The 23203-nt window shown below is 34.9% G+C and overlaps 1 protein-coding gene and 1 long non-coding RNA gene across 2 annotated transcripts in view; one reads left to right on the forward strand and one right to left on the reverse strand.

Annotated features, from left to right (window-relative positions):
• HMGA2 (high mobility group AT-hook 2) overlaps window positions 1-23203 on the reverse strand; it is a 196400-nt gene that overhangs the window by 56131 nt on the left and 117066 nt on the right. The window lies entirely within an intron of this gene.
• On the forward strand, window positions 100-4433 carry LOC141514992 (uncharacterized). The gene is made up of 3 exons (XR_012476184.1): window positions 100-228; window positions 2467-2754; window positions 4387-4433. It is a non-coding gene; the product is annotated as an uncharacterized LOC141514992 (long non-coding RNA).

The following is a 23203-nucleotide window of genomic DNA, read 5'->3' on the forward strand; positions in this document are numbered from 1 at the left end:
AATTGAAGAAAGACTTGAGTCAGGGAGACTAATTAGAAGGCTATTATAATAGTCTAGGCAAGAGGTGATAAGGTCCTTAGGGCCATGGCATACTGAGTGGAGAAAAGGGAATGCCTAGAAAAGATGTTGTGGAGATAGAACCAACAACATTTGAAAATTGACTTCATAGGAAGACTGAGGGAGAGTGAAGAGCTGAGAAGGACATTGAAGTTGTGAATTTGGTTGAATGTAAGGATGTTGGTGCCTTTAGCAAATAAATAAATAAATAAGGAAATTTCCAAAGTCAGGTAGATTTGGGGCCAAAAGATAATAGTTTCTTTTTTTGGACATATTGAGTAACAGATGTCTTCATTCAGTTAGAAAAGTCCATTAGGCAGTGTGTGAGCCAGGACTGAACTCAGGGGAGAGGTTGTAGATCTGGGCGTCATCTCAGTTAGAGATGATAATTAAACCCATCAGAGCTGATGAGGTCATCAAGTGAAAGAGCATAGAGAGAAAAGTGAAGGGGGCACAGGGTAGAGACCTTCTAGAACCCCTCCATTTTATAAGTGAGGAAATGAGATCCCAAGAGCTTAAGTGACTTGTCTAAGGTCAGAGAGCAGAAGCAAAATACAATTCAGGTGGCCTGATTCCCAGTTCTTGCTGATTTACTCTAAGCCACATAGCCTCCCTAGCTTGATTGAATTCAGTGCTTTTTACCATAGTGAATAGCCATGTGATTTCATATGCTTAACAAGAGGAATGTTTTCAACACCTACTAGTTGTATGACCCTGGGCAGGTCACTTAACCTTTTGGTCTTGGTTTCCTCATCTGTAAAAGGAGATAATTCCTTAAAGGACTGCTTTGAGAATTGGATGAAATAATACATCTACAGTACATAAATAACAGCAGCAACAACAACAACAACAATAAAATGATGATGTTGCTGTTGCTGCTGCTGCTGAAAAAAATATTCTGGTACATTTGGGACCTTTTTTCACTTTTGACCTTCATGGGAATATATGTCCAATAGAGATTTTGCCACCAGAAAGCATGAACAGTTTAGTACATTTTCTTGCATTTTTTTCAAATTTGTTTTGTAAATAGTAGGGTTTATTTATTTATTCCAATGTATTAATGTGCCAGTGGATAGAGTGTTTGGCCTCAAGTCAGAAAGACTCATCTTCCCAAGTTCAAAGCCTATTTTCCTCAGTTTCCTTGAATATAAGATGAGCTAGAGAAGGAAACAATAAATCAATCTAGTATTTTTGCCAAGAAAACCCCAAATGGGGTCATGAAGACTTAGACGTGATTGAAGTGACTGAACAATATTCTCAATAACCACTCATATTTATCATTGCTGACTTTAAACCAGTTTGTTACATACAAAACACAACTTCAGAGTAATTTTATTTGAATTTGATTTATTATTGGATATTTGAAATTTTTTATATCATTGCTAGCTTGGATTTTTTAAACCATTTATATTCTTTGAATGTAAGTCTACCATTCCTCAGACCACTGTTGTTAGGTAGAAGCAACAGTAGCAGTAGTAGTAATAATAGTAGCAGTTATAGTGAACATTGATATACTGTTTTAATGTTTACAAACATTTCACCAATATTATCTAATTTTATCCTCACAAAAATGTTGGGAGTTGTAAAGTTTATTATGGCTCCCATTTTAAAGATGAGGAAACTAAGGCAAGCAGTGGCTAAATGACTTACTCAGGGTCACACAGCTAGTAAATATCTGAGGCTGGAATTTAATTCAGATCTTCTTGGATATAGATCCAGTTTTCTATCCACTGATTTCTATTCACCCTACTGAATTATTAAGATCACCAATGATCCTCTTATAGTCAAAATCAAGGGCCTTTTCTTAGTCTTTCACATTTTTTACTTCCCTTTAATATTTGTCATTGTTATAGTTATTCTCAGAAGTTTTTTATTCACCCATCTTCAATTCCTTGAAGCTCTCATCTTTCATAGCTTCAATAATCTATGCATTTAGCTTCTAAGGAGACAGCTCACATAAGACCCCTGGCAGCAGAGAAGAGAGTCAGTTATGGAAGATGAACTTTTTTCAAAGGAAGCTAAGTTTTATTTGCAGAAGTTGAGAGAATTTCAATTTCTGATATATATATAGATAGATAGATAGATAGATAGATTAGATAGATAGATATATGCTTAAATTCATCATCTGATTTTGTGCTCTGCTCTCAACGTCTACAGGTACTGGGGCCTTAAGGGATGGAAAGTGTAAGTTTATTTGGCATATTTGAATAGATGGAGAAGGGAAAGTGGTTTGGAAGCATGAGGAAATAGAGTATGGTAGCTACTTTTGTTTTATCTTGTTTTTCTCATTTGAAAAAGGTCCTCCCTTACATATGATTTCTGAATTTCTTATATTTATCTCCATGGAACATATTTTAAATGAAAAATCCAAGAAGGAATACATACTCAATTAAATTTTCTTTCCCACAGATGGCAGGTGGGAATCAATCAGCTTACAGAAAAAAAGGACTCCATGGATTTGCACAGAAGTGAGAGATTTTGGCTCCCCCTTCTAAGAGTAGCAGGTGAAGAAATTTCTTCCTTGTAAAACTTTGGAAGATGAGTTGCCATGTCTTTGTCTGAATATGTGTGAAGTGCTCTGAGCCATTTTTGAAGAAAGGTGCTATTCATATGATATTATTATTCCAATGCTATATAACACTAAAGAAACAAATGTCTCTATTCTCCTACTGGAAGCCCTCCAAAAGTTAACACCGTGTAAGTATTTGGCTCCTCCTCTTACTTAATAATCCCAGAGCAATGGAGGGTTTTCTTTTCTGGGAGATGTGTTGTCATGTACCTGCTGAGTTTGAAGAGTGAAATGGAATTGAATATGAATAAGTAATAAGTACATGTAATGTTTGATGAATGATAAATGTTTAATGAAGCATTTTCAACTCCCACTTCACACATGTATTCAATATAACTAATTCTAGACAGTACTCATTATTTTGTTTTGGTTTTATTAGAGTTCTAGACCAGTTTTCATTATTGTTTTTCTTTGCTTTTATTACAGTTTTTTGGTATGAAATAGATGGAGGCACACTGCTCAATAAACTAATTAATTAGTAGATATTAAATGACTACCAGTCCCAGAAATTCACTTAGGGAATTAAAGAAAGGTAAAAACAATCCCTGTCCTCAAGTAGCTTATATTTTAATGGGGAGGGAAACACTCCCAAGATTGACAAAAAAAAGATGACAAAAAATATTCGTGACAAATGTTGGAGGGACTGTGGGGAAAACATTGATGGAACTAATAGTAGTTGGACTTGTGGATGGGAATAATCATTCTGGAAAGTAGTCATTTAGAATTTTACACAAAACATCACTAAGCAGTACATATGCCCTTTGATATACCCATCCCATGGCTAGAACCTAAACCCAAAAGAAATTTTAAAAAAAGAGGAAAAGGTCTAAGTTGTAAAAAAATATTTGGTTTTTTTTTAGGTTTTTGCCAGGCAAATGGGGTTAAGTGGCTTGCCCAAGGCCACACAGCTAGGTAATTATTAAGTGTCTGAGGCCAGATTCGAACCCAGGTACTCCTGACTTCAAGAACAGTGCTCTATCCACTGTGCCACTTAGCCGCCTCATAAAAATAGATTTATAACACCCTTTTTAGTAGCAGCAAAAAAAAAATGTGGAAACAGGGTTTGGTTATGAATTAGGGAATAGTTAAACTGTGGTATATGAATATGATAGAATACTATTGTGCTATAAATAATGAGGAAATAGATATTTTCATAAAAACATAGAAAATGTTTTACGTGATTGAACATGGTCAACCTATATCAGATTGTTTATTATCTCAGGGAGCAGGGAGGGAGACAATTTGGAACGCAAAATTAAGAAAAAAGAATGTTAAAAAGACAGAAAGATTTGTTAGATTTGATGAAGAGAATTGAGTAGAATCAGAAGAATAACACCAATATTATAAAATATTATAAGTTATTTATTGTTTATCATTTCAATCATGTCTGACTTTGTGACCCCATTTGGGATTTTCTTGGCAAAAATACTGGGGTGCTCAAGTCTTTCCCCAGCTCATTTTGCAGTTGAAGAAACTGAGGTCACCAGAGTTAAGTGACTTGTCCAGGGTCACATAGTTAGAAAGTGTCTGAGGCTACATTTAACTCAGGAAGAAGTCTTTTTGACTCCAGACCTAGTACTCTATCCACTGAACCACCTAGCTGCCCTAAATATTATAAAATGAACAATTTGTAAAGACTTAAAGTAATGAACAATGAAATAAAAATCAGGAGAAGAATTGACATAATAATAACTGTAAAGATAAAGAACCTTGAAAGCTGAAAGAACTTTGAGTAATTCAATAAATTTTCATAATTCCAGAGGCTCAATGAGGTTCTTTAATGTTATCTACCTTATGAAGAGAGGTGATGGATTCAGAGTGCAGAGTAAGATATATATATATATATATATATATATATATATATATATATATATATATATATATATTGAACATGGATAAAGAGAGAATTTGTTTTGTTTGACAATAAATATTTATTACAAAGAGTTTGTTTTTCCCTTTTTCCTCCTCAATGGGGAACGAGAGAAAATAATTTTCTGCTAAGTAAGACAATAAAACTTAATTTAAAAACAGCTTAAAATTTAAGTTGGCAATACCACAGGAGATTCAAGATGCTAACATATGTGCAGTTTCCCTTTGAAAAGAGAAATTGTTTTTCTGGGTTTTTTTGGTCCATGGTATGGTGTACTTTGAGGATAGTACACACACATACACACACACACACACACATATAAGAGGAACATTTTGTTTGTTTTGTGAATAATATAACTTACCACCCAGGCAAAGCAAAATTTCTATTAAATAAAACGATTCATAAATTTTCTTTCATAAACTATAGCATAACACCCCAAATTTCATGGTTGACCCATTAAAACTTATCGTAGACCAGCATGCCACATCCTACTCTCTAAGAACATCTGAGCTAAACAAAACTTGGCCACTTGAAGATGGGAATCAAAGCTTCCTCTCCTTTTCTGGTTCCCCAACCCTACAGTCACTGCCTAAGTGGAGGTTACAGTCTACTCATCTCCACTAAAAATGGTTTATTCTGATTCTAGAAGTCCTTCTTTCCTGAAAACTTACCTGTAATCCATCTGTTCACAAACTTCCCGTGTCTTCCCAAATTTGACCTTTCTATGCAAATCTACCTGTTTGGTTGGATGCTGCTGAGATTTGACCCCTGACCATAGAAGACCATTCTTTAACTTGAAGAGGTAGATATTTCCCCTAAGTCTTCCAACATCTTGCCTTTTACTTCCCAAGTAGAATAAACTTACATTCAAATAAATCTTCATTATCTTAGTAAAATTTCAGTTGTCTGGAACTGCAGGGCTCTCAGAATTACTTTAGACTTAGAAGTAACCAAAAGAACAAGTTGGCAAAATCAATTTGAGCAAAAGACAATTCCAGTGGATTTGTGACACTGTTAATTTTTCAGTGTGAGTCTTTCTATCTTGGAAATCAGCAAATGCTACAAATTAGTGCTTGTTTGAATGTCTATCTAGACTTAAGAAAATTTTAATAAAGCACATTAAATATTAAATATTTTGTTAAAATATTTACCAGTACCACCCTAAGTAAAGGGTACAGGAATAGAGAAGTGATAGTCTTGCTGTTCTCTGACCTACTAAGACCATATTTGGAAATACATATCTACTTCTGGTGCTACATTTTAAGAAGTATATTGAAAAGTTTACAGAACAACCAAAAAGGAGAACCAGAAGGATGATGGATCTAGAGAAGAGGTAATATCAGGATCTTTTGAAAGAATTAGAGATGTTTAAGCAAGAGAAGAGAATATTTAGTCAAAAGATAACTGTTTTCAAGTGTTTGTAAGGGTGCCAAGTAGAAGATGGATTAGATCTGTTTTGCTCTATAGTGTAGAAATATGAAGCAATGAGTAGCAAAATGCAATGTAAAAAAGTTAATATAGGCTTGAGAAAAAAACATATTGCTGATTAGAGTAATCTAAAATTGGAATGAGCTGTTTCAGAAAGTTTTCTAAGCAAAGGTGGGCATATTTTTATCAGGTATTTTGAATAGTACTCTTTGTTCAGGAATGGTTTGGATTCAATAGCCTCTAGGAACTCTTTTCAATTAATCTAGATCACATGCAATTTTCATTTAAAAAAGTGAATAGAGTATCTCTGATTCTGAACTATTGCTTATCAAAAAGACAAAAAATGTAGCAAATACTTTTTTTTAGCAAGGCAATGGGGTTAAGTCACTTGCTCAAGGTCACACAGCTAGGTAATTATTAAGTGTCTGAGGCGTGATTTGAACTCAGGCCCTCCTGACTCCAGGGCCTGTGCTCTATCCATTATGCCACCTAGCTGCCCAGAGGAAATACTTTTCAATAAATCATATGCATTTTGGTGAGTGTGGTTTTTGGCACCTTAAAGCAGGATATCATTAGGAATCTGGTGAAAAAGTCAGTCATAATCACCAAAGTTATCAATTCAGAACCATAGGCTTAGTTTAAGAACAACAAAATTAAACAAGTGTAGGAGGAAGCAGAATTAATATATGGGACCAGAGAATAATAGATTTAAATACAAAGAACCTTTAAAATCATTTCCTTCCGTTCCCTTCATTTTTTTTTAGTTTTTTGCAAGGCAAATGGGGTTAAGTGGCTTGCCCAAGGCATCACAGTTAGGTAATTATTAAGTGTCTGAGGCCAGATTTGAACCCAGGTACTCCTGACTCCAGGGCCAGTGCTTTATCCACCGTGCCACCTAGCCACCCCCAGTTCCCTTTATTTTACAGGAGAGGTAATTAAGAACTAAAGAGTTTAAGACATTTATTCAAAGTCACATGTTTTAGGAAGAGGCAGATTTTGGATTCAAATCTAAACCTTATAATTATTATGTGGGGAGTTAGAAAGGGCAGAGGATAGAGAATTGGACCCAGTCAGGAAGAAATGAGTTCAAATATAGCCTCAGACACTAACTGTGAGACCCTGGATAAGTCATTTAACCCAATTAATCTTAGTTTCCTCATCTATAAATATGAATTGAGAAGCAATGAAAGAACTGAACAACCACAAATAATTTGGTATCCTGCTCTCTTACCGCTACACCATATTAACTATTATTTCTTCACTTCTCTCTGCTATATTGATTCAAACTGCAGACCAGTACAAAAGTATAATTCAGAATATTAACAACTTATTAGATGTAAGGGGTATTTTTTTAGGTTTTTGCAAGGCAATGGGGTTAAGTGATTTGCCAAAGGCCACACAGTTAGGTAAGTATTAAGTGTCAATTATTAAGTGTCAGGTCCCCCTGACACCAAGGCTGGTGTTCTAGTCACCTAGCTGCCCCTTAACTACTCATCATAGTAGGGATTTCATCCCATTCTAGTCTGCTCATTCTTAAAAAAAAAAAAAACCCTCACCAGATCCCATCATGCTTTGCTCATTATAATCATATATCTCTCCTTCTTTTCTCAGCCAAGCTCTTTGGAAAAAAGTCTTCTACAATCCATGCCTCTATTTCTTTTCCTCTCACATCCTCTAAACCCTCTGTAATTTGCCTTTGGAACACACCATGGAACTGAAACTGCTTTTTTTGAAAGCTACTAGTGATTACATAATTGCCACAACTAATGATTTTTTCTAAATCCTTGACCAATTTGTAGCATTTGATTTTGTTGACCACCTTGATCTTTCAGCTCTTTGATATTCCTTCCTCTCTGGGTTTTCATGACATTGCTCTTTTACCACTGATAAGCACCAAAATACACAATGGATTTTTATGAAATGAGGATCTCTAATAATCCTTGTCTTCCAAAGAGATTGTTACAATGGCCAAGTACAATGAGGTAATAACATTTCTATACTGAGAAGAAAGATCAACTGCAAAGTTTGAATGATATTTAAAACTCTTGGGTTTTTTTTTTCCTTTTTGAAGGCAGAGAAAAGGGCATAAAATTGTTTCCACCATTCAACAAGATGGCATGAGGAGTGGCTGTTGAATAAAAAAGTAAAAAAAAAATAAAATAAAAGGCTCAGTGTTTCTCAACGCCTGCACAAAAATCTGTGATTTTAAAAAATCCAGTAACCATAAAATAACAACTTCTTTGATGCTGGACTAAAACAAGCATGAAATTTAGTACCATTGAACAAATGAATGAACATACAGATGTTTTTTACCTCTGGCTCAACTCAGAATTCTTGTTTAAACAGCCTTATGCCTGAGTCTTTGTGTGTGTGAGCACACAAGCACATGTTATATATGTGTGTGTGTGTGTGAATCTACAAACGCATTATTTAATACTCAAGAGGTTTAAAAAAAGGCAGCAAAGTTTTTTAAAAAAACATTTATCCTAATAATGATTTTTCAAAAATCTGCTTCCACATCCTTCCCATTGTTCTTTATGAATTATGGACTTTAAAAAAACACATAAAAGCTAAATTTATATGTCTTTTTGGTGGTATGGTTCTTTAGTCTAAAAAAATCCTCATTGTTTTATTTAAAATGTCAAACCTTGATGCTGTACTAATTTTCCAAAGTCAACTCATAATATCAATTTCCCCAAAGGTCAGAAACAATATATTAGGAAATACCACCTGCTACTTGGGACTTTCACAGGAAATTTGCATTTCCACTTTAAAAAAGTTTCTTGGGGAAGGGATATAAGAGCAGGGGAATAGTAATCTATTTCATTATCCTAAAGCATTAGGATCCTCTACTTAGAGCAGCAGACAAGAAAGATGTGAACACTCTAATCTTCTTGCTGTCTGGAATTTCCTGGACATAAACAATTCAGTAGGAGGCAAAGTAGTTTGTGTGAAAAGATGTAGCTTTACTTAGAGCTCATTGTTCCTCAGAGCTACGAAAATGAGTTTTGACCACCAATCAACTACAGTACAGAGGGCAGGTATTCCCTGCATACATTCTTCACTCCTTGAAACAATCCGTGAAGGATTAGGTAGGTGATAGTCACCTGTAATAAGCCTATAACAAGGCCTTTAAAACAAAGAGCAAGTAAAAGGGAGTGTTTGGAGTCGGCAGTTTTTAACAATTACTTAAGGAAGGCAAGGGAGAGTAAATGGCAATTAAACCAAAAAAACCAAAAAAGAACTGCTATTTTCATTCATTTATTTACCTGTGCCTATATTTCCGCCAGGAAAATTAAACTGTCTACTTTTTCCTGTTCTTTTAAAAGTTGAGTTAGGGTAGGGTTTTTTAATGGCAAATTTTTAATAGTTCAATCTGTTTCTCTTGATGAAATTTATCTAATATTTTATGCCCAGGGAACCATGAGCTTGAAAGTCAACAATGACAATATTGCTTATCTGAGATGCCAGACAGAAAAGAATCATAAGGCAGATAGTTATTGTACCACACACAGGAATGGTCAGCTCTTTATTAGCTTTTTAACTTCACATTTGAACTCCATAATTCAGGAGGGAACTTTCAATGTAATTCAATTCATAGAAGAAAAAATTTCAAGTTGAATGTGAGGTATTAGAAGTCATTGTATTTCTATTCCATTTTAGAGATTTGGAAACTGAAATGATTATCCAAGATCACACACAACTATTAACTATCTGAGGCAAGATTGGGATATGTGTCTTTCTGACTCCATTTAATATAGCCTACTGACTTTCAATTCACTTTTATGTACTTTGTTAATATTCTCAGAATTCTTCTCCCTTATATAGTAGGGACCATGGATAAGAGCCACTAGGAAGGCCAATCATGGTTATGTTGTGATCTGGATCAAAGGAAGGAATGTATGCATGAATTACACCATAGATCCATCTGAATATTTGAATAAAGCAAAACTTACTAACAATTGGAGAAATCTCAAAGGAGACTGAGTTGCCTTGGGAGTGGTGGGTTCCCCTCATTAGTGGTCTTTAAGCAGAGGCTGCACAACTACTTGTAAAGTATGTTCTGGTGGGGATTACTTTTTTGTATGTCCTGGGCTACTTGGTTGCTTCTGTGATTTTGTGAATACATTTTGGAAGCATCTAATCTGAGTAATGAATGCCCTTGGGAATACAAAAATGAACGAAGACATGGTCTCCATGGTCTTTTCATCCAACTCATACCAGAAGTAGGAATTCTCTTTCCACATTCCTGACTATTGGTCATCCAGTTTCCTTAATGAAGACTTCCAGAGATGTGGAAACCATTAGCAAGTTTATAATCTAGTAAGGGAGTTGAAAGATGAATAAAAAGAGCTGTAACATAATTTAGAAAATGATTGATGACATAAAAGTGACCAATTAAAATGCCTTGAAGAGAGGAATCTCTTCTGACTAAAGGAATCAGGGAAAGCATTGTCAAGAAAGTGACATTTGAACTAGACCTTGAAGTCTTGAAACTGGAAGGTGTGTGTGTGTGTGTGTGTGTGTGTGTAGTTATTCTAATGTTTGGATCCTTTCTCATAATAATGTTTTATAAAATGAAGGAAATTTAAATTTCAGTTAGAGGTGAAGAAAAATAAAAATATAAATTTTCCCATCCAAGTTCGGGACCACTTGAATTGTATTTATAGACCCCCAAGTGAAGAACCATTGGATTAGTGGATCCCTGAAGAGACTTCTGTGAAAAAAATTTGCAATTCTGAAAAAACATAAGGAATAATGTCTGATGGCAATTTTCCAGTACTAAAATATAATACCCTAGATAGAATGTATGCTCCAGAAATGAGTCAAATACCCACTCTTTTGTTTTTAGTTTGTTGGGATATTAGCCTCTGTCATCATAGAAGAAAAAGGATGAACTTAACAGTTTCTGAAAGTCTCTTTTAGGCATATTATTATTATTATTATAAAGTTACACCACATACTTTCTGGTAATTAATTCCAAAGCACCCACATACTTCCTCTCCTCTTTCCTTTTTTGTTTTGAAGAGTCAGATAGGTTCCCTTCTCCATGTAGGAGATATACCATCATAAGGATTATTTTCCTTTAAGTGGTTGTGGTCATTCCAGAGACAAAACTGATTAAAGGTACAGATATGAACACCCATGAGAGGTAGATCAGGGAGATAAAAGGCAAAATAACCTATGGAATCCTAAATCTGAGTCTGACTTGGAAAGTGGACACAGACTTATTATAATCCTCAGAATGAAATTTTAGAAAGCAATTTGTTCTGAAGGACAACAGTCAGTATACCATAAAAAAATAAATTCCCTCCCTAAAAGGTTGGTGAGGCTGGCCACACAAGTATAGCGATTTGCAGACACCTGTGGTCCACCATGGTCTGGTAGGAAAAGAGCCACTTTCATAGCACCGATTCATGACTTTGGGACTTAGGCAAGTTTAAAAACAGTGTTAAGTTGTACCATTAAAATGTGTCTGGTAAAACTTGCTCTCATGTTGCAAGCCTCTCATAAAGCAATACCACCCCTCCCCTCCTGCACTACAAAATTATTTTCACCTAACAAAGTAAGTATAATGCCATCCTTTATAAACAATGCACTTGACCAAAGAGAACAAGCCAGTTTCCTTGCCAGACGAGTTGCTACAAACTGAGCCTGGCCATCTCGATGTTTAAATGCAAGCAACTTCTTTTCTTCCTATGAATGGACAGTGAAGCCTATTTAGAGTGGTCACATTTTCCTAGCCACAGACCTCCCTCGGAGCTAAGAGTGTGTTGGGAAATGTGGCAGCGGGAGAATCTGGCCCCAAGTTTCAGGTTACATTGGGAGCCTTTCTCTAGCTTCCTGCTGGTGGTGGTGAGCTTGCTAACCTTTCATTTGTGATCTTGGCAGTTAACGAGATTGTAAACCAGCATCCAAGCTGATTGAATGCAGGTTTAAAGGGCAGAAGAAAACGGTTGTCGTTTTAATGATTAAACAACTTTTTATTGCTAGAGGTCCCCGTTCTTTTAGTTTTTGATACTTAAATCAATGGGGGATGTGAAATGTACACCCCATGCTGCATGCTAGGACTTCACCACACTGTTTGAGGTGGGAAACGTAGCATTTGTCTAGTGAATAAACCATTACCTTGCCAATGCCAAATGAAAGAAAATAAACAATATTTAAATTAAAATACACTTTAGTGCACTACTGATAGAAGAACATTTCTTTACAGTGAAATAAATAATTTTCAAAATCCCTAAGAATGGTGTTGTTCATATAGACTAGGAAGGAGACAGTTGACGAAATATAGATTTCCACTAGACCCAAGCAGAACAGAATATATTATTTTTATAATAATGCTCTTAACTTTATCACTAATGAAACAATCTGAATATTCGAACCACTGGGACTTTATCACATTCTTCAACAGTCTTGGAGTGAGGGAAGGGGTTGCGATGGGAAGGAGTTGTTGGTTGGATTTAGACATTTAGATATTCCTTGAATATCCCAGTTTGATGACTTAGTACTTGGGTGGCATTGGATAAATCATTTAGCTTTCCTGTATCTTTGGCTCTGCATCAGTAAAAATGAGGGAGTTAGCCTAGACTTTCCTTCTGATTTTCCTTTCCAACTCATGATGATGATCATCATTATTATTGGAAAAACATTTAGAATTGGGGATAATTAGGTCAGCAAATATTTCATTTTTATAAATGAGGCACCTTCATGATTTGCTCAAGGTCAAATCCTTCAAACTCAAATTCTGCATTCTTTCTACTGTACCATGGTGAATAAATGATAACTCAAGTTCCTTCCAGGTTTAAATCAATGAACCTATGATCTCATGGGTCCCTTGCTAATCCCATATATGATTCTATGAATTTTTTTCTCATTGCATTTGTACCTTGTTTACTCTTGCTTGAAAGTTAAAGAAAGATCCAGGGTGGTGATTTATAATTCCTGCTGCAGAGGGAAGCTGAATCAGAGGTAAATGGTGAACCACAATCAATAATCCACTTGTTAAATATGGGGACTTTGCAAATCAGTCTCTCATATCTTGAGAATGTCTTTTTATATCCAATTCTAAGATGAGATGATACTTGTGGTACCTACTTGTAGCAGGCAGCAAAGAGTTGTTGTGAGGTTCAAATAAGATGTTTAGAAAACAATTTTTTTTGAATCTTAAAGCACTCTATTGATGTCAATTATTATTAAGAATGCTTTCATTACAAGAAAGCATTGGAGGTAAAGACATGGAAGTAAAACAGCCTCATTTTCTTGGTCCACTCACTCTCTAACTTCTCAATCTTACTAATTAAAGGAGAGTAGACTAGCCTGAGGTCAGAGTCCTGGGTAGGAAAGAACAAAAGAGAAGACACAAAGCCTCATCTAGAAAACAAGAGAATTTGGGAAGACATGGGTCCTGAAGTTGGCACCTCTGACCTAATGTAAAAAAGTCTAAACCTAAAAGTACTCTGAAAACTTGAAGCTATATTGATGTTTCTCCAATATGCTGTGTATGTCACCCCTATTTGAGGGATCAGGAGTTTTAATTCATTTTCCAAGGTAAGCCAGAAATGTCTGGGCTCAAATTAAAGTCATTTAAACTATAAAGACTATCCGTGTTAGGCTAAGTTGACATAATTTAAAGTCAATGTGGTGATGCTTTGAGCCTCTCTAAAGTTTTAATCAGATTTTTCTCCCCAGATAGATAATGAAATTCTTTGACAAAAATTTCAATTCTGATTTTCATCCATTTTGTTTGGGAAAGTTCAATTAATAGCTAACATTTATATAACATTTTAAGACTTTTATATATATATATATATATATATATATATATATACATATTATCTCATTTAAGTCTCAAGCAACACTATTTGTATTGTCTCCATTTTGCAATGAGGAAACTGAGGTTGAGAAACTTTTGAGTGACTTACCTAAGATCACAAAGTCAGTAAGTATTTCAGATAGAATTCAAACTCAGGTCTGAGTCCAGAACTCTCTATCCACTGTGCCAGGTACTAGGGGTTAAATTATATGTAGGTAAAACTAGACTTTATAGTCCTTCCATTTACTTATCTTTCCAAAAGAATTATCAAAGGGATCCTTTTTCTTCCCATAGTAACATTTTTTTAAACTTCCATTAGGACTCTGTAAGTTCTGGTAATGAGTTCTAACCTGCAGGATATCTCTTGTTACGCTATCACCCTTTGCAAAGTATTGTGTATACTTTCTTCATCAGAACCACTCCAAAAGGAATTATTGTCAGGAAATGAAACCAAACAACTTTTAGATTAAATAAAATAAATAACAAGCTACCTCTCCAACTGTTTTTTTAAAGGTCCTGTATTTATGGTAGTGAAAGCTCTAATTTTGTGCATATATCCATTCCAAACCCCCTGTTTTCAGACTCTTAGCTTTTTTAAAACTCAAAAATTTTTCATGGTTGATCTCCACCCAAAGGTGACTTTTTTCCCTCTTAAGAGTGGGAGAAAAATGTGTTCAGATGTTTTTAAATTAGGAGAGGGTGAAAAATGACATTTTTTATGCTTTCAAAGCAATTTACTTTTTTTTATCAATGCATACCGACAACTCAAAATCAGTACAGATTTAAAAGTTGAAGCTTTCCATGTGTCCAGAACTCTTTGAAGAAGAATCTATAAACTAATTACTTGAGGGAAAAAAAAAAAAAGTAATTCTTAAACCCAGCTTTGCCCAGTTTCAAAATAAAATAAACACACCCCAAATGTTCATCAGCATGCATGTAGGCTATGGGTGCTGTGTTTGGGTGTAGTGTTCTTATTCTCAATAGATTTTTTAGTAGGTTTAGTCTGATTGGTGCTCCATTAGATGTACACTATAGTTTCTTTCTAAAATAGAATTTTGACAATAGCTTTTTAAAGAAAAATTTTCAATCACATTAAAACCTCCTTGTCCAGGACCTGTTTACTCATATTCAAAATGATTCTTATTCTGGCAGTAAAGCTGACACTGTAATAAAGCTGGACAATAGCAGTTATTACAAGATCCCTCTTAGGTGATCCAGGGAACAATAAAATTCACCCTCCAAGCTGGAATTTCAGCCTACCCCCAAGCCTTAAAATAGCTGTTCTCCTAAACTGGGAAGAGGCAAGTGAATTAGATTTCATTGGGGGGGGGGGGGCTAAGTGAGGGGGAACTGTGCTAAGTCACCAGCCTAGTTTCTCTTCCAGAGTCATCTGGGTCTAGTGGACAGTTATGAATCAGAATGACTGGAGATTGTCCTGCCCAAAGTTAAACAACTAGTAAGAATCAAGTGTCTGAGTTATATTTGAACTCAGGTCCTCCTGACTCCAGGGCTGGTGCTCTATCCACTGCACCAACTAGCTGCCCTTCCTCTGAGCCAGAGTGATTTCCAGAGTGATTTCCTCCCATGAAACAAACCAAACAGAAAGATCTGGGTAAAAGTATTATACTCCTGAGAACCCATGAAGCCCAGATATTTGCCGTAGTACACTTTACACTGATTCTTTACCTGAGACCTCTGATTACTTGTAGGAATATTGAAAGCATATGTCTCTTTAGCATTGTCAATCACTTTATAGATTTAAATTTCACATATGGAATCATTGTCTGAGATAGACATTGCTGCAGTTTGCAGACCTGTGACATCTGTCTTAGCACTTTCATTTTTGGGGATTTCTTAAGATGATTCATTGTAGGACTGATTGTGTTACATGTGGAATTTGCAAGAAAGTTTTTTTCCAGTGGTGCCTTTTGACTGGGTCCAATTTGGTATTTAATGGCCCCAAGCTGGTGAAAATAGAACATTACCTAGAGTTGAAATGGAATGAGTGGTCCTTCTACTCAATGTTGTACGTACCACATAGAAAGTGAGCCTTTGCCAACTGGGTTAGTTAGCAGAAGACTGGAAATATGCTATACTAGCTTTGATGTTTTTTTTAGTATCCCTTTGCTCTGGCTACAGACTCTTTTTAGAGATTCAAGGATTTGGGATGTGGGACCTTAAAGAAGAATGTGAGATATTAGTACACAAAATCCATCAGAAGGAATAATAAATATACATTGCACTACTTTACAGAAGGCAATCACAATAACTTTCATCTCAGAAAAGTTCCAGAATCATAGTGTTCTGGGGCAATGGTCAAAGGTCTCAGAATATTAACACACATAAAAATACAAATGGAAAACGTAAGAGTGCAAGCAAGATAGTCAATACCAACTGTATTTTACCAAAGGCAAAGATGCTTTCCATAGCATTTTAATATCCTATCCCTTGATGAAATTCTGAGATCACCATATATTCTTTTAAAAAATTATTTTTACAACAACTACATTTACAATATATTTCTCCTTTCTTTTCCTTTTTTTGGTAAAGCAATAAGATTAAGTGACTTGCCCAAGATCACACAACTAGGTAATTTTTAAGTGTCTGAAGTCACATTTGAACTCCAGATCTTGACTCCAGGGGTAGTTCTCTATCCATGGAACTACCTAGCTGTACCTTTTCCTAAACAGAGTCACCCATCCTTTATAATAAAGAGAAAAGAAAAAAAAGTAAAACAACACTTCAGCAAAATAAGCCATCGTGTCAAATTGGGTTCATTTTAATATACAGAATTTCATACTGATTGTCATCTACTTTAAAGAAGAGACAGAAATGGATCCTCATATTTTGGCAATCAAGTTTTGTCATTATGATTTCATAGTATTTGGTTTTTATCATTTTTCTTTGATATTATTCTTTCCATTTAAATCGATGTAGTCATAGCACATTGCATTTTTTGTTTCTGTTCACTTCACTCTGCATTAGTTTACATGAGCCTTCCCATATTTTTCTATATTCTTAATACTCATCCTTCCTTATAGGAGGAAAGGGAGAAGGAAATAAACACTACTAAATAAAGTACGTACTAAAAAAAAAGCAGTTTGGGGCTTTTTTTTTTTTTACAAATGTTATCTATTATGATCCATTACAGTCATGGACCTTAACTTTTTTTTTTCTTTTTAGCTATTACTCAAATGATGGGCAACTACTTTGTTTCCTATTATAAAAAGGGGTTGCTATAAATATGGGATCATTAATCATTTGGCCACTTTCCTGCCTAACTTGTCTTTCCACAGTCCCTTTAAAACTGAATTTTTGTTATCTTTGTCAATTTGATGATTGTGAGGTAAAATCTCAAAGTTGTTAGGATTTCCATTTATCTTTTTATGAGGAATATGTAATACTCTTTTATATAGTTGTTAATATGCAATTCTTTTCAGAAGTATCTGTTCATGCCCCTTGACCATTTATCTATTGGGAAATGACTTTTGATCTTATTTATTTGTTAGTTTCATATATATATATCTTGAATCTTAGAGCCTTGCTAGAGATTCTTGATATAAAGTTTTTTTGGGCTACTTATCTTTTGGGGAATCGATTTTGGTTTTATAAATGTTTTTAAGCTGTCTGTGTATCTTGGATACCAGACCCTTACCACAGAGATGTGATACAAAGATATATTAATTTTGTTGGTGTAAAAGTTTAACAATTTCATTAAATTGAAATTATCTACTTTGACTTTTGTGATTTCTTCTAGCCCTCATTAGATTAAGTTTCATATCCCTAACTAAAGTATTTGATCTGTTCTATTTTTTTAAACTGTATGATCTCTAAAATTTAGACCACATAATCAGTTTGAATTTATTATGGTATATGGGGCAAGATCTTGTTCAAAACTTTATTTTGGATAAATTGTTTTCTACTTTTCCCAATAATTTTTGTCACATTGGGAGTTCTCCTTTAATTAATTTATGTTCTCAGGTTAATTGAAGACTGGGTTGTCAAATTGTTTCTTTTTTGTCTGGTACCAATCTGTTTCACTGATTTACTTTAACAACAACCAAAAAGCCCAGCACAGAAAAGTTTTGGTGATGACTGCTTATTGGTATAATTTAAGGACTGGAAACATATATTGTTCTTTCATTTCTATTTTTCCTCATTATTTCCCTTGAAGTTTTATATTATTAATATCATTTATTTTCCTCAAAAAAATTTTCTTTCTCTTTTTTTGCTCTATAAAGTATTCCCCAGATAGTCTGATTGGTTTAACACTGTGTCTGTAAATTAGTTTTTATTGCATCACCACTTTTATTATAGTAGCCCATTCCAGTGATAAATGTTGAATATACCTCAGGTTACACCAGTTATTCCTTTGTTTCTTTAAGGCAGAGATTCTTAACCTTTTTTTTTTGTCATGGACTTCTTCAGCTGTCTGGTGAAACCTGTGGCCTCTTCTTAGAATAATATTTCTAATGCATAAAACAGATAAAGCACTTTGCAAACTTGAATATATTATACAAGTATAGAACTGACCTGGGCAAGTCACTTGATACTCTAGGACAGAGGTGTCCAACAAGCAGCAAGAATGAGGGCTTTCTGAACAAGATTAAAATGTAATTGGGAAATATGGAATAAAATACAATAAAATATAATGTTAATATGTTTTTAGTAGTTTTCAAAATCACTATGAGTCTGCTGGGATTCCTATATATGATTAAGTGGCCCTCACGTCTTTTTGAATAAAACACTAATGGTTTAAGAGACTCTGTAAATTGATGAATTGCAGAGAAGATTCTGACCCATATTGGTCAAAGGACCTCCTTCATTTGACCAATGACATCATAGCTCTAGTCCTCTTCTTATCCTTGTGCTTTTTTTTACTCTCAGTCTAGAACACATGGCCCTACTCCTATTTCCCCAATGTCCCTTTTTTCTTCTCTTCACCCAAGTTCATCCTCTAAAATTCCTTATATGGATAAGTTTGGGAAAAAAGAAAAAAATTATTATTTTTTTTGAATATTCTTTGATTTTCTAAGGTTAGAAGTGAAAGAAATGGTAGAGTTGGAATAAGAGCTAAACTAAGTTCTTTAGTGTCAAGAACCTGGGAAGGAATAATAGACAGAAGGAGAGGAAATAATCTTTTCACAGAACTTCAGGACAGAGGGGATATCAGTGTCCAAATCATACAAAAAAATTGCTTCTGAAACATGGTCAACCATCCAAACTTTGATTAAAGACTTATAGTAAAGTGGAACTCCCTTGCTAACTCTTAAGAAAGCTTATTTTCCCTTCTGTATAGCTCTAAGTTTTTAAAATAATACTTTCCTTACCTGAAACCCACATTTGTCTCTTTGCCTCTACTTGCTGTTCCTCATTCTATGTTCTGTGATTTGGTAAGACAAGTATGATATCCTTCCTTCTAAGGTTATCTCCCATTTATTCTATCTCTATCTTGTTTGCACAGAGTTATTCTTGCATCTTTTTTCCCCATTAAAAACTGTAAACTCTTGACCAAAGGACTTTTAGTCTTGATCCCTCCCACCTCCTGCAAAAACAACTTCTGTGACTACAGAGTATGATGATAATTTACTGCTCTAGACACAGACAAACATATGGCATTTTCTAACTCTATAAAGCAATATATCCCTTTCTTCTCTCTTAAAGCTCTTTTTTCTTCTCCCCTTCCTTTTTTCTATTTATCCTTTTTTTTCTCCCTTATTCCATCTTCTTTGTTCCTGCTTTAGGTCCAACTGTGGAACCAATAGTAACAGTTGGAACAAAATAGTCTTTGTTCCGAAGATTGATTCACATTTATGAACCCCCTAAACCGATCTGGATCTGCTGCCTCAATTTTCTCTCTAATAATCTCTTTTATGCAATTTTATCTTTAGATTATCTTTATTTAGATTTATTTATTTATTTAGATTATCTTTATTATCTTTAGATTACATTGAATATTGTTACCAATTAAAAAATCACCAAAGACCTCTTTTTGACTGTGCACTGGATTCTTTTGGTCCTTCTTTGCTCCTTCTGATAGTGTTCATCTATTTAACTTAATATTCTTGGTAGCATCAGAAGCATGGCCCTTAGATTTACATTTTTCTCATTCACTTCTCTCTTCCAACTTCCAATTAGTCCATCCTCCACGGCTCAGTTTTAGGGTATCCACTCTTATTCTATACTCCCTCCTTTAGGAAGCTAATTAGATAATATGAATTCATTCAGTACCTGAGATCTAAATCTCTAACGCTGACCTTTCAGAGCTTTGTAGTTCATTATTCTTTGTGGCTCATTATGTCTTATTGTCTAATGAGACATAATCAGAATGACTATCTCACTTACATTTAAAATAAAGAACTTTTCCTGAATCTAACTTCCTAACATCAACAGAAACACCAATATTTTTGACATCTTTTCTCTTCCCCATCCAATTCTTCTCCAAAATGCACCATCTTACTCTGTAATGTTTTCTTTCTCTGTTTCACAATTACAATATCAATCCATCTCCCCTCCTTACTAAATTGCTAAGATAAGAGAATTAACTTATGAATTAGTTGGTGATCCACACTAGAATAAAAAGGGAGTTTCAATTTATGAAAAACAAATCATTAATCTCAGTTTAGTTTAGCATTTTATTATTCCACAGAAGTTTCACATGCAATGGATTTCTTGGAGCTAATACGATCAACTGGCTTAAAGCCCCACTCAGAAGCACATTCAAAAGTTCTTTAGCCTCTTTACAATCAGTTGAGATTATTGAATGAACAAGTATACATCAGGGAATGGTAGATTTCTCATAGCGTATGACAGCACAAAAAAAAGTCATTTTGTGTGTTTTTTTAATTAAAAAATTAATTTTAAAATTATTTTTTAACAATCATCCCTAGGGGCGGCTAGGTGGTGCAGTAGATAGAGCACCAACTCTGGAGTCAGGAGTACCTGAGTTCAAATCCTGCCTCAGACACTTAGTAATTACCTAGCTATGTGGCCTTGGGCAAGCCACTTAACCCTATTTCCCTTGCAAAAACCTAAAAAACAAACAAAAATAAATCACCCCCTATGATTTTGATATTTTTTCCTCCTTTAGATACCTTGTATATTGGCTCTTTGCCTTCACAATTATAATACCTCCAACATGAATCTTTTTTCCCTTATCCAGTTCTCTCAATCATATTTTTCCTCTTTAGTGCTATTTGTCTCTCCTCTAGAAACATCCCAGGGACTGTGATTTTAGGAACAAGTATGGTGGTTCCACTATCCTTGTTTTGTTTATTTGTTTGTTTTTGCAGAGCAATGAGTTAATTCACTTGCCCAAGGCCACATGGCTAGGCAATTTTTAAGTGTCTGAGGTCGAATTTGAACTCTGGTCCTCCTGACTTCAGGGCCAGTGCTCTTTCCACTACACTACGTAGCTTCCCTGTACCACTATTCTTGAGGGAGAAAACAGTTTCTTGAAATGGTTTTTGTGAATCTTTTCCATATTTCTTCTCTTTGTTAGTCCTCTTTCAATATTTTTAATCACTGAGTAGTCTTAGTATAGTCTTGCTTAAGTTTGCCAAGTTTTCTTTAAAATGGTTTTATCCTCATGTTTCTTTCTGATTTATGAGAAGTTTCATAAGCTTCTTTCATCCTTCTTTGTAAGATTTTATAGATGAATTACTATAAGGTGTTGCCTCGGCAGTCATTTCTTCCTTGACAAATAAGACAAATGTTAGCTTGTCTGGGACTTATTAGGTTCTTTGGATTCCTTGTTGTAGAAATTAATAATAAACTTTTGATAAAGTCATAATATGGATATACTTTCTGCTATCAATCCCTAATTTTTAATTTCCATTATCTTGCTCAAATAATTTGGGGTCAAATTATTGTCATATACATCTTCCCCCATTACTAGTTTTTCTTCTAGGTGACATTCAGTCTAAAGTCAGAGAGACTAGAGTTTAAATTCATCTTCAGCCTTTCTAGCTTGTGTGAATCTGGAAAAGTCACTCAACCTCTGCATCAATTTCCTCACCTGACTCCTAGATTAAGATGAGGATAGAATGAGAGAGTATTTAAAAAGAACTAGCACAATGCCTCTTAGGCACTTAAATATTTGTTTGTTTCCCTTTCCTTCCTTCCATTATTATAAACTCTGATCTTAACTGACAATCAATGGTCTGACTGCAGTCAGATGACTCGAAGATTGCTACTGCTTTCATAAAAAGTCTTTTTCCTGTTAGTTAAATGTAGTCAAGCTTCATTTATTGCTTGGTTATTTGGTGTTCACATTTATCACGTCTGCCAATTCCTTTTTTGAAGATAGTATCCATGATATAGAAGTTTGAGGTTTCTGTGTAATCCATGCACAGTCACTGTCTGTCTCATTTCTTTGTTTTAAGCCACACGTTCTCATATACTTCTCCCCATCCTCATCATTTTCACCCTAATACTCCCTTCCCTCCAAAAAAGATGATTGAAGAATATTGGTAACTACCAACTTATATACCTAAAATTACCAAATTTACATACATAAAACAAAAGATTTATAAAGATTATCAATGAAAAATTTTGGGAGTTTCCTTGATGAAGGTATTAGTAGGGAACAAATAAACTTTCTCAAGTGATATTTATGATACTCTTTTCTCTTAGATCTCTTCCAGCTTGTCTCACTGTTCTTTTCTCAGATTCTTTTCTGGGGTTCATCATACCTTTTACACTATCTAATTGTGGGCATACCCCAGGATTCTGACCTGAGCTAAGCCCTTCTCCAGAAGCTATCTCTTGTGTCCTTGTTTTTCCTAATCAAAGTCTGGGGTGACCTGGCTCCAATGGGGAAGCCAAAACCAGAGAGAACCTGATTGACACAGCTTATGTTTTTCTAGCCAAGATTACTAGAGGCAGCTGGGTCTCATAAAGTTGCTAGCATTCCTTAATCCTCAGAAAGGGCATAATCAGACACACCTGAAGGCAACCCACCTTCCAATCAGAGTTGTCTTATGTTTGCCACGGGAGCTCCAAATAATGTCTGACCAATTGGAAGGAAGACCTACAGAGGTTTAAAAGGCACTGCTGGCCCTCATGTTGGGGTCTTTTGGCACAAACAGAGCCAGACCATAAGACCTGTTTACTAAAAGGTTTGGCACCTTATTAATAAATGCTATCTCCCTTAGAGAGTTGCTTCAGTTTGCCCTTTGTTAAATTCCACCTGTAACATGTTACTATGAAAACCTTTGAAGCAAGATTATTATTATTTTTGCCTCTTTGTTTTCGATAAGATTTTCGGAGTATTTTCCCAACATTGTTATTATTGGGTCAGAGGTTGTGATTATTTTTGTACCTTTTATTTACATTGCTGGGTTGTTCTCCAAAAAGATCCAACTGGTTTGTAATTTAACTATTAATGAATGAGAGTGAATATTTCTCTAAAACTCAATGTCCGTTGGTTCTTAATTATTTTTGCCAAGATGTTAGGTGGTAG

Source organism: Macrotis lagotis, chromosome 2 (assembly GCF_037893015.1).
Source record: "Macrotis lagotis isolate mMagLag1 chromosome 2, bilby.v1.9.chrom.fasta, whole genome shotgun sequence".
Lineage (NCBI taxonomy): Eukaryota > Metazoa > Chordata > Mammalia > Peramelemorphia > Peramelidae > Macrotis > Macrotis lagotis.